General features: G+C 42.2%; 1 protein-coding gene across 4 annotated transcripts in view; it reads left to right on the top strand.

The window, feature by feature from the left end:
• The first annotated feature begins 5,495 nt into the window (after positions 1–5,495).
• The window catches only part of B4GALT4 (beta-1,4-galactosyltransferase 4), a 51,056-nt gene continuing 45,743 nt past the window's right edge, over positions 5,496–10,808 (top strand). For 3 of the 4 annotated variants that reach the window (XR_014245362.1, XR_014245363.1, XM_082394758.1), the window contains exon 1: positions 5,496–5,649. The gene's annotated coding sequence lies outside the window, so the exon portion shown is untranslated. Of the gene's footprint in view, positions 5,650–5,674; positions 5,914–10,808 lie in introns of those variants that run through there. The other variant, XM_082394759.1, reaches the window with a different exon arrangement.

The raw sequence follows: 10,808 nt of genomic DNA, 5'->3' as shown, positions 1-10,808 counted from the left end.
TTTAATATTTCAAGTTCCAACTGTTCATTGCTAATATACAGAAATTCATTTTTGAATATTCATCTTTTTCTTGCAAACTCACTAAACTCATTAGTTTTTGTAGCATTTTTGTATGTTCCATTGGAATTTTTATAGAAACAATCATGGCATCTACGAAAAAAGACAGTTCTTTTCTTCTTTCCAATCTGGATTCATTTTATTACTTTTTTAGAAATACTATTTCATCTGATTTTTCTTTTTAGTTTGCTCATATGATGAATTACAGTGATATTTGAATTACATTGATTGAATGAATTACGTTGATTGATTTGTGAATCCCATTCGGTTATGATGTAGTATCCTTTCTATATGTTGTTGAATTTGACTGTTAAAATTATGTTTAGGGGGGCTTCCCTGGTGGCGCAGTGGTTGAGAATCTGCCTGCTAATGCAGGGGACACGGGTTCGAGCCCTGGTCTGGGAAGATCCCACATGCCGCGGAGCAACTAGGCCCGTGAGCCACAACTACTGAGCCTACACATCTGGAGCCCGTGCTCCGCAACAAGAGAGGCCACGATAGTGAGAGGCCCGTGCACCGCGATGAAGAGTGGCCCCCGCTTGCCGCAGCTAGAGGAAGCCCTCGCACAGAAACGAAGACCCAACACAGCCAAATAAATAAATAAATAAGTAGAGAATAATTAAAAAAAAAAATTATGTTTAGGGTTTTTGTATCTACATACAACGTTGAATATAAGTAGTGACAGAAGATATCCCTGTCTTGTTCCTGATTTTAGTGAGAAAGCATTGTCTTCCATCATTGAACATGTTGCTAGCTGTAGATTTTTGTAAATGTCTTTTATCAGGTTGAGGATGTTCCTTCATATTCCTAGTTTGCTAAGAATTTTTTGTCAGTAATGGCTATGGGATTTTGTCAAGTGCAGTTTTTGCATCTATTGAGATTATTATGTGGTTTTTCTCCTTTGGTTTGCTAATATGGTGAATTACTGTTTGATTTTTTAACACAAAGCAACCCTGCATTCTTGGGATAAACTCGCCCCTCTTGGTCATGTTGCATTATCCTTTTCATACTGTTGGATTCAATATGCTAAAATTTTGTTTAGAATTTTTGCTTCTATGTATGTTTGAGATATTCATCTGTTGTTTCATTTGTTGTAATATTTTTGTCTGGGTTTGATATGAGGGTAATGTTGGCCTCATGAAATGAGTTGAGAAGTATTCCCTGCTCTTCAAATTTTTGGACAATCTTGTGTAGAATTAGTATTATTTCTTCTTTGTGTAAAATTGGTATTAGTACAAATACTAATTTGTGTAGAATTTGTGTATTATTTCTAATCTTGTGTAGAATTAATATTATTTCTTCTAGCTAGTGAATTCTATAATTCTATAATTTACTAGCTATCTGGGCCTTGAGATGTCTATGTGGGAAGGCTTTTAAGTACAGTTTCAATTTCTTTAATAGATAAAGAGGTGTTTAGTTCATCTATTTCTTCCTGTGGGAGCTGTGGTCATTTATGTCTTTCAAGGGATTTGTCCATTTTATCTAAGTTGTGAAATTTATTGGCATAAAGTTATTCATAAAAATCTATTTTTATCCTTTTAATACCTATAGTATGTGTGGTGATGTCACCTCCCTAATTCCTGATATTGAGAATTTGAGTCTTTTTTCTTTTTCCTGACTAGTCCAGCTAGAGCTTAATCCATTTTGTTTATCTCAAAGAAGGACAAATACCATATGATATCACTTATATGTGGAATCAAAAACATGACACAAATGAACTTATCTATGAAACAGAAAGAGACTCACAGACATAGAGAACAGATTTGTCGTTGCCAAGGGGGAGGGGGGTAGGGGAGTGATGGATTGGGAGTTCAGAATTAGCAAATGCAAGCTATTATATATAGGATGGATAAACAACAGGTCCTACTGTGTAGCACAGGGAACTATATTCAATACCCTGTGATAAACCATAATGGAAAGAATATGAAAAAGAATGTATATATATATGTATAACAATCACTTTGCTGTACAGCAGAAATTAACACATTGTAAATCAACTATACTTCAATAAAATAAATTTAAAAAAGAATAAAGTCACTCTCCTATGTAACCACAATACAAGGATCACATGCAAGGAATTTAACATTGACAGAATATTATCATATAATATATGGTCAGCTTTGATTATCTATTGCTATCTAACAAATGACCCCAAAATTTAGAGGCTGAAAACAACAATGTAGTACTATTATATCTCATGAGTCTGTGGGTCAGGAATTCAGATATGGCACAGTGGGGAGGGCTTATCTCTGCTTTATGATGTCTATGCCTCAGCTGGAGGTGAATCTGAGTGGTTGTTGGCTTCTTCACATGGCCAGTGTGGGCTTCCTCATAGCATGGTAGCATCAGGGTAGTTGGGCTACTTACATGGTGGCTCAAGGTTCCAATAAAAAGTGATTCCAGAGATCATCAATAATAAAAATAGGTATCACACATAAGGCGATGTTTGAGGACATAATATCATCTTTATCATATTTCTGCCAAAAATGCACAATTTGAATCCAATCATGAGGAAACAATCAGATAAGCCCAAATTAAGGAATATTCTACAAAACAACTGGTCTGTAAACTTCAAAAATGTCAATGTCATGAAAGAAAAGGATAGATGAGAAACGATTTCAGATTAATGGAGACTGTTTTAGTTAGCTTGAGCTGCCATAACAAATACCACAGACTGGGTGGATTAAACAACTGAAATGTATTTTCTCACAATTCTGGAGGCTGGAAGTCCAAGATGAAGGTGTTGACAGGTTGGTTTCTTCTGAAGATTCTCTCTTTGGCTTGCGGATTGCCACCTTCTCCCTGTGTTCTCGCATGGTCATCCCCAGTCTGTGTTGTCTCTGTCCTAATCTCCTCTTCTTTATAAAGACACTGGTCATGTTGGATTATGGCCTACCATAAAAACCCTATTTTAACTTAATGACCTCTTTGAAGGCCCAATTTCCAAATATAGTCATGTTCTGAGGTACTGAGAGTTAGAGCTTCAACATCTGAACTTGGAGGAGATTCAATTCAGCCCATAACAGAGACTAAGGAGATTTCTTTTTTTTTAAGATAGAGTTATTTATTTATTTACCTATTTATTTTTGGCTGTGTTGGGTCTTCGTTTCTGTGCGTGGGCTTTCTCTAGTTGCGGCGAGCAGGGGCCACTCCTCATTGCGGTGCGCGGGCCTCTCACTGTCGCGGCCTCTCTTGTTGCGGAGCACAGGCTCCAGACGCGCAGGCTCAGTAGTTGTGGCTCACGGGCCTAGCTGCTCCGCGGCATGTGGGATCTTCCCAGACCAGGGCTCGAACCCGTGTCCCCTGCATTGGCAGGCAGATTCTCAACCACTGCGCCACCAGGGAAGCCCCAGGAGATTTCTTTATATGTGGTCTTAGATTGGAAAAAAGTTGTTTTGAGGTATATTATTGAGACAATTGGAAATGAGTATGTACAGCATGGTAGATTAAAAATAGCCTCAAATTCTTTGACAGTCCTCTCACTGAGAAATGGGGCTATATTGCCCCTCCCTTTAAATCTGGGCTGGTCTATGACTGCTTTGTCACATGGGAGAGAGTGAAAGTGGAAGCAGAAACTGCCTTTAAAAGGCTGGGCTCAGAACTGGCATAGCTTCACTTCCACTCTCCTCTTTTTAAATCTACCATGTTGTGCATACTCATTTCCAATTGTCTCAATAATATATCTTGTAATAAAATTTTTTTCCAATACAGGAGTTTGTTTTTTTTAAAGATTTATTTATTGTTTATTTATTTATGTTATTTATTTTTGGCTGCGTCGGGTCTTAGTTGCGGTGTGGGCTCTTCGTAGTGGTGCGCGGGCTTGTTTCTAGTTGTGGCATGCAGGTTTTCTCTTCTCTAGTTGTGGCGTGGGCTCCAGGGCGTGTAGGCTCTGTAGTTTGTGGCTCGCGGGCTTCTCTCTAGTTGAGGCGCACAAGCTCAGTAGTTGTGGCACGCAGGCTTAGTTGCCCCACGGCACATGGGATCTTAGTTCCCTGACCAGGGATCGAACCGGCGTCCCCTCAAATTGGAAGGCGGATTCTTTACCACTGGACCACCAGGGAAGTCCCAGTCCAGGAGTTTTGATGTCAAATCTCCTCAGTCTCATTTAATCTGAAACATTCCTCATCTTTCCTTGTCTTTCATGACATTGACATTTTTGAAGTGTACAGGTCAATTGTTTTGTAGAATATCCTTTAATTTGGGCTTGTCTGACTGTTTCCTCATGATTAAATTCTAGTTATGCATTTTTGGCAGGAATACAATAATGGTGATGTTATGTCCTCAGAGCATCGCCTAATGTGTGATGTCAGTTTGAACTATTGGTGAAATTAACTTTGAGTACTTGGTTAAGGTGTTATCTGCCAGATTTCTCCAATGCGTAGTATATCCTCTTTGTAACTGGTAAGTAATCTCTAGGATATTGTTTTTTCTTTAAAAATTTCAAAAAGAGCTTTCCTGTATCCTGTGTCAGACAATTCCAGTATCTGATGTCCTTGGGGGGGTCTAAATGTCTTGGGTATTAGTTCTGCTGGCTGTCCTTACGTGTGGGCCTCCGGTGCTTGGTGATTTTTTAAAAAATTGTTTAAATTGTTTTTTAAAATTGAATTTGTTTGAGTCCTATGGAGTGTGTATTGAGGATACATCCTCTAAAGTGTGTTTCCATTGCTCAGAGCACAAGAGACTTGGGAACTCCTTAGTGCTCTTCCGCAGCCTTGGCTTGACGAGGAAGGCACAGGTTTGGCTCTTCTCATGTCGGTCCCAAATCAGTGTCTGCGGAGACTTTCCGTATGCCCTCAGCCTCAGGTCTCCTGCTTAGAGTCTAAGGATCCCAGCACTGGTTCTTACCATGGTTTGTTCCTTTTGGGGTAGGGGTGGTTCTTGGAGGCTCTTACTTCCCCATTGAGTGGAAGGGTTTCTTGGAGAATCTAGTCTTCTATCCTGCCTGCCTAAGCAGAACCCACTCTGATTTTTCACTCTAATCTTTAGTATAAATATGATTCTGCTTGGCTTTTTGTAATAATATCTTTGAAGAAATTTGGATGTCTCACAACTGGTTCAGTTAATATTCTCAGTAGTCCTGTGAAATGGGAAAGTCAGTTAATTTGGTACATTGTGCAGCTGACAAAGTTGAAACCTGTCAGGGTAATGTAAGGTAAATTTATTAACTTCTAAAGCCTCCGTTTCCTACTCCGTAAAATGGGAAAGTTCCTATCTCCTTCCTAAAGCTCTGTGAGCATTTACGAGGATGGAATTTGGGAAGCGCCCAGACCCTAGCGCAGTATTGGCACAAGGCTTTATTAAGATCACCCAAAGGACAAGCTGTCCTTTTCCCTCCAGGTGCTTCTTCCATCGCCCGGGGAGGGTGGCCGGGGTGGGGGGCGGTGGCGGAGCGGAGAGCGGGGAATCCGTCGGGCCGGTCTAGTGGAGGACCGCGCAGACTCGCCCCCGGGCCCGGCCGAAGCGACTCCCAGGGCGGGCGGGGGGCGGAGCCGGCGCGCCGGAGCCGCCTCCTGGGCGGCGGGGGCGGTCCCCGCGGCCGCTTCTGACCGCCTTCCCTGTCTCCGGGAGGTGCTCGTCGAGGCCGCGTGAGGGGTGAGTTAGTGGGGCCTCCGCTCCGCCGGCGCCCGGGAAGCGCAGTTCCGCGCGGAGGGCGGCGGGCGCCGTGTGGGCATCCCCAGGCGGCGGGCCGGGTCGGTCCCCCGCGCCGAAGCCGGGCGCGGGCCGGGCCTTCGGAGGGCCGTTCTGCCTCCGCCCAGGCGGCGGGGCCGGGCAGGGGCCTGCGGAGGCCGAGCCCGGCGGGAGGCACCGGCTCAGGTGCGGGCGGCACCGCGGCGCTCCCAGGCGAGATGCTGCCAGGTGGGAATTCAGGGGTCGGCCCCCGAGGCCCCGCGTCGCGGTTCTGGAGTCTCCACCAGCACCTCTCTCCCTGCCGGGAGAATCAGCGTGAAGAAGCCCCTTCCTCCTTGGAGCCCTCTTTCCCCAGCGTTTCTACTGGGAAACCCATTGCTGATCCCAGCCTGGGACTTTCAGGGGCCGACGAGTGGTGAGGGTCGACAGGATTTTAAAGTGCCTCAGATACCTGCCCTTAGTCTGGCTCTGCGTCCATCCAGTGCCTGTCAATCCATATCTGTTGGTGGTCGGTCTTCCATTAGATAAGGGCTAACTCTAGGTTTGAAGAAAACAGAAACGTCCATGAGTATTGGGACTGAGAAAAGGCCTTTGGGTTGGTAGGCTCAGGAGAGCAGTTACCAACAGGGTGGGCGTGTGCCGGGGTTGCAGAGTGTTCAGGAGTGGGTGAGGGACGAGGACGCGGAGGCGGCCGGAGCACAGGGAGACCTCTCCAGCCGTTTGCTGATGAAAGGGAGCAGGAAGAAGACAGAAATTTGAGGGTTGAGGGTGTTGTTTGTTTGTTTGTTTGTTTTTAATTTCTAAATTTCTGTTAAGAAAGGAAAATAACATTGAGGATGCAAGAAAGTCAAGGAGTCTTGGTTAGAGATAAATAAGATTCAGGGTCCAGGCTGAGAAAGTGGGCTTAAAAAGAGGGGCCCAGGGCTATCCTAGGCACCTGGGCTGGGCTGGTGGGCCAGAGTGCTTTAATGTGTCTCTGGGGGAGGAGATAATGCTTAATAGGACCATAGTTTATCTTTTTGGAATTTTATCTTCTAGAGCAGGGTTGGCCTTTAAACTCCATGAAATTGCAAAGTTTTCATGTGCCTGTTTGTGTTGTAGGGGAGAAAAATTTTTCTTCTCGCCCCTTCTAGGTTCTTTGGCTGGTCTAATAATTAAATTGAATTGACATAAAACATTAACAGGAGAGAAACATTAAATTTCATACCATTGGGATCCCATAAAAATATGAGGCTCAAGGAAGTAACCAAAGTAGGCAGCTTTTATATCTTTTACACAAAGAAACAATACATATGTGAAGAATTGGCAAGACAACTTGCTTGTTGTGCGCGTGCTTTCTCTAGTTGATACAGTGCTTTCCACCTTGAATTCTTTTTTTTTTAATTTATATTTTGGCCGCGTTGGGTCTTCGTTGCTGCACGCAGGCTTTCTCTAGTTGTGGCCCGCGGAGGCTACTCTTTGTTGCGGTGCGTGGGCTTCTCAGGGCTTCTCATTGCGATGGCTTCTCGTGTTGCGGAGCACCGGCTCTAAGCATGTGGGCTTCAGTAGTTGTGGCACACGGGCTCAGTAGTTGTGGTGCACGGGCTTAGTTGCTCCACGGCATGTGGGATCTTCCCGGACCAGGGATCCAACCCATGTCCCTGCCTTGGCAGGCGGATTCTTAATCACTGCGCCACCAGGGAAGTCCCTCCACCTTGAATTTTTATCTCTGATAATAAGGATGCCTGATCCTGGTTCCCTCCTCGTATAGAAAAGGTACCTTTCACATGGGAGATTTATTTCCTGCTTTCAAGGGGAGAAAAGACGGTGAAAGTGTCCTTGCACTGGCTGTTTCTTAAGTAACTTTAATTCAAAGTAATCAGTATGCCAAAGTGGCATATTTTGGTGTGGCATATTTTGCTTCCCTTCAGTGTGCAATTTTAATCTGATTAAAAATGTTAAAGAGAAGTACTGAACTGTTTGACTACACAGTCTTGGAGGGGGCAATAAAACTAACTCTCTTAGTATATTTTATGGGCCACTTGATAGGATAAGTATTTAGTGTTTACTTTAAAATGAGCTAATAATAATGTGTGTTTTTTCCAGAGATGCATGCAAGACTTGAGAACTAACCATTTCTTTGAAGATCTTTAATTCAAAGTGGAGACATTCAAAGCAAGTCAGTGGTGGTGTTCTTCTCTTTTTGAAAAGCCACCAATGAACAATGGTTTCTCAAACGTACCTAGGTTCCTGTTGAAAATATTGATTACCTGGCCTCACGTCAGGCCTTGGAAATAAAAATCTCTCAGGGTGGAGCCTAGGAATAGGAATCACAAACAGAAACCAGAATTCTCTGGCATGGAAAATTATTGACAGCCTATGAGGTATTTCTTTAAGATTTGGGCTTGTTGAGACCTATTTAGAACAGATTTCCTTAAAGGTTATGTGAATGAATTGCTACTAAACTTAGGTAAATTATAATCCCTGTCTATTGTGTCGTCTCTAAATTTTAAAACACTTAAAAGGAAAACTATAGTCATTTTATCAGAAAAAACAACATTGTTTCTGATCATAAAAAAACCCTATTTTAGAAAAAATAGAAGATTGAGAAGAAATAAAATTTCTCTAATCTATAATTAAGAGACAACTACCAGTGATTCTTTCTGGAATTTTATATATAAAATGCATGCACACCACACATACAGAGCATAATTTGTATTGTATTCCATGCACATTTTTTTAAAATTAATTAATTAATTTTTTTTATGTCTGTGTTGGGTCTTCGTTTCTGTGCGAGGGCTTTCTCTAGTTGTGGCAAGTGGGGGCCACTCTTCATCGCGGTGCGCAGGCCTCTCACTATTGCGGCCTCTCTTGTTGCGGAGCACAGGCTCCAGACGCACAGGCTCAGTAATTGTGGCTCACGGGCTCAGCTGCTCCGCGGTATGTGGGATCTTCCCAGACCAGGGCACGAACCCGTGTCCCCTGCATTGGCAGGCAGATTCTCAACCACTGCGCCACCAGGGAAGCCCCAGTGCACATTTTTATATTCTGGTTTTTTGTTTTTTTTTTTTTTTTTCACTTAGCTATCATGAGTACTTTCCCATGTAGTTGTTGTTTAAGCACCATTTTAAGGAAAGCATGTGTTCCATTATATGTAGGTATTGTAATTAATTAAATCAGCTCCCTATTGTTAACATACTGATTCTTTTGAATTTTTGGTTATTTTAGTAATGTTGGTTCGAATATCGTGGTCTACCTCTCTGATTATTTCTTAGAATAAGTTTCTAAATGATGGAGTTGAAAGCTATTCAAATGCATTTTAAAAATCTCCTTTTCACGTATCTTCTTACTGCTTTTCCTCACCCAAAGGAAAATGAACGTTTCTGAGGGATCTGTTGCATTACAGGTCCGATCTCTTATTTCAGTGGTTCTCAAACTTTAATGCGTATAAGACTCAACTGGGGAGCTTGTTAAAAATTCATTTTCCTGAGTCCCAGGCCCAGCTGTTCTGACGCATTAGTACTGGAGTAGGGCCCAGGAATCTACAATTTTAACAAATTTCCCTCTGTCTTTGATATAGGCACTCTTGGAACCACACTTTGAAAAATGTTTTTAAAATAAATGGCAAAACGGAATCAAATTTAGGTCACTTGCCCAAAGCCATTCATGCATCTGGTAACCAGATTTGTACTCAGCTCTTTGTGACTTCAAAGCCCTTGTTTTCTTCATTACCTCAGACCTTCAGACCTTCTCAAGCCTTCTCATTGATGTGCCTCTAATAACTGCAGAAAGGGAACTTCAAGTGACCCCACTACAGGATTCTCTGGGATAGCTGAGAATGGCACATAAGTAAACAACGAGCCTCCATTAAAATCCCCCATTGGAAATTCTTAGGAATTCTTTCATGCTACATAACAAAGACTAAATAAAACAATTTCAGTCCCTTGCTTGTTAAATTGATTTCATGTTTCCTGACTGTTTCATGCCAGCCCTTGTTGTAAAACAGGTGATGCAGGACCAGCAGGCAGCTCTTGCCCAGAGGCAGGAACACTGCTCTGGTATGCTCTGTGGGTTCAGGGAGGAAGTGGCAGGCTAGACAGCAACTCCTCCCAGAGTCAGAAGAGAGGAGTACTGCTTTTGGAAACTCAATGACAGAGAAGCAAAAGGTGGTGGGCATGACTAAGAGAAAGGGCCATTTATTAGAGATGGGGCCCTCTGTCCTTAGGAGAGCGTTGGTATTAGTAGACCGAAGGGAGCTAGCATGGGGGTGAGGCTTTTTCTTTTTTAACATCTTTATTGGAGTATAATTGCTTTACAATGGTGTGTTAGTTTCTGCTGTATAACAAAGTGAATCAGCTATACATATACATATATCCCCATATCCCCTCCCTCTTGCGTCTCCCTCCTACCCTCCCTATCCCACCCCTCTAGGTGGTCACAAAGCACTGAGCTGATCTCCCTGTGCTATGTGGCTGCTTCCCACTAGCTATCTATTTTACATTTGGTAGTGTATATGAGCCTTTTTCAATTTTAAAAATCTTCCCCAAATGGAATTTTATACCAGTTAATTTTTCCCCTTCTTTATTAGTCTTTATTTTTTCTTCTTTTATACCATGTCACATTTATTTTAGTAACCTGGGATTATTGTGTGTCCTTGTGTGTTTCAATTAGTATATCCTAGAAAGTCATTCATTATTTACCAAATTTAGCACCTACTATGTGTCAGGTCAGTTTGAGGCACTAGGAATACAAAAAACAGTGATTCTCTTTGAGAATTAAGTTAATTTTACTGCTGTATGTTGACTTGGATTATACACAGTCTTCGACTTTTTTTTTTTAACTTTTAATTTTAATTAATTTTAGACTTAGAGAAAAGTTGCAAATATTATACAGGGAATTCACTCAACTTCCCCTAATATTAGCCCCTTACATAACCATTGTTCAGTTATCAATACTATTAACTAAACTATAGACTTTATTTGAATTTCATCAGCTTTCCTGCTAATGAATTTTTTTCTGTTTCCACTGGCTATCAAGGATCTTACCTTGCATTTAGTTATTTCTCCTTAGTCTCCTCCAATCTGAGATAGTTCCTCAGTTTTGCCTTGTTTTTCATTATTTTGACCCTTTTGAAGAGTCCCAGT

The sequence above is a fragment of the Balaenoptera borealis genome (assembly GCF_965194805.1).
Source record: "Balaenoptera borealis genome assembly, chromosome: 5".
In the NCBI taxonomy this organism is placed as follows: domain Eukaryota; kingdom Metazoa; phylum Chordata; class Mammalia; order Artiodactyla; family Balaenopteridae; genus Balaenoptera; species Balaenoptera borealis.
This window is presented reverse-complemented; position numbering and strand designations above follow the sequence as displayed.